We start from the raw sequence: 1,833 nt of genomic DNA, 5'->3' as shown, positions 1-1,833 counted from the left end.
CCTGGAAGGAGATTTTGAGGCAAAACAGGCAAATATTGTGGTAAAAAAGGGAGATTTGGGGTGAAAATGGCATATTTTGGGGTCTGGCGGGAGATTTGGGACTAAAAAAGCGGACTTTGATGCCTGGAGGGAGATCTTGGAACAGAAATAGGCAAATTTGAGGCAAAAAGAGTCAGATTTGGGGTAAAAGGGGCAGATTTTTGGGTCTGGAATCAGATTTGGGATTTAAAAGGTTGATTTTGATGCCTGAAGGGAGATTTTGGGGGTGAAAATTGGAGATTTTGGGTGAAAAAGGCCGATTTGGGGTGAGAGAGGCCGATTTGGGGTTGAAGGCTGCAATTGTGGGGTGAAAAGTGCTGGATTTGAGGACCCACACCTGGGGGAGAGGGAGGAAAGGGCAGCCTCCTCCATCAGTGCAGTCCCTGTGCCAGGCAGGATCATTCCTGTGGGACACCTTCTCCAACGGGTCTTGGAAACAGGGGCATATAGATATTCAATATCCATATAAATAGTCAGTATAGATATTCAATATTCACGTAGTTATTCAATATTCATGTAGTATTCAGTATTCATATAGCTATTCAATGTAGCTATTCAGTATTCCTCTAATATGCAATATTTATTTCCTCTGTTAAAATTCTGGTAGTTCAGTATCTTGTGAAGACTATTAAAATGCTTAAAAACAGAGGGAACTGTTGCAGAACTGTGTCCTTCCCCCTCAGCTCTTGCCTTGCCAGTCCCACAGTCCTTGATTAAGGATCTTCTATCAAGGCCATCTGATTTTTGGCAGCACAGCAGTGACCCTCCATCCGCCTGGGAGAAGGTTGTTGTGTCCCTTTTCCCTGTCAGGATTCCTGCTGCCATGCTCTCCTCCCTCCCAGTTCCCTCACTGTTTGCTTTGGTTTGTCAGTGAAATCCTGGGGAACTCTGCACTTCTGGGACTGTAAAACCCAAAGCACAGAACCGGATGGATCCTGCTGGTCCGGAGCTGCCTCCCGCTGGTCACACTCAGGAACTTCACTGTTTCCAAGCTGATTTCCATACCCTTAGGATAGGATGACCCCCTGCTGGTTACTCACAAAAAAGACATTCAAATCAATGAAATTCAATCCCTTCTTTTATGACACTCCACTTTGGAGTTTTGTGGGGTTTATTAGTTTTTGTTTCTGCTTTTCACATTGATTCCCACATTTTTAGACAGAGTGGGATTGTTGGGGTGTCCTGTGCAAGGCCGGGAGTTGAACTGGATGATCATGTCCTTACGGGTCCCTTCCAGCTCAGGATATTCTGTGATTCTCTGATTTTAGTGGCTTGACAAACATTTTATTCTGGAGTATTCCATAAAAAAAACGATGGGAAGGGGTTGGATTTCCACTGCAGCTAGGCCAGCCGGGGCAGTGCTGTGGCAGTGTCACACACTGTGCCTTCCCCAGGTATTTAAGGTCCCTTTTATTGCTTGGAGAATCTGTCGAGCTGCAGTGATGAGAAAACTGCGTTTGGTTTTGCTTTTTCCAGGTGATGGCAGCAGTTCCTCCTTTTCCCTTCTTCTCTCCTCAGAAGAGGAATCTAAAAAAAACCCTGTTTTTGCTTTTTTCTCTCAGCTCCGTGAGTGTTTGTAGAGCACCGGTTCCAGGGGTTGTAGGGAATTGTGTGGAGTGGGTAACATTGACATTGATGGTTTAATGCCAGGGAGAGGGGAGAATCCAGGCAGTAAATGGCTGTGGATTGTGATTTCCTCGAGGAAAGTCCTGCACAAATTACTCACTGTGGGAAATAGAAACCCAGTCGGGCAATTTCCAATCAGAATTTATTATATGATAAAAGCAAATTCAG

This window comes from Lepidothrix coronata, unplaced genomic scaffold (genome assembly GCF_001604755.1).
Source record: "Lepidothrix coronata isolate B3197 unplaced genomic scaffold, Lepidothrix_coronata-1.0 Scaffold364, whole genome shotgun sequence".
NCBI classification, from domain to species: Eukaryota; Metazoa; Chordata; class Aves; order Passeriformes; family Pipridae; genus Lepidothrix; species Lepidothrix coronata.
Note: the sequence above shows the minus strand (reverse complement) of the source record.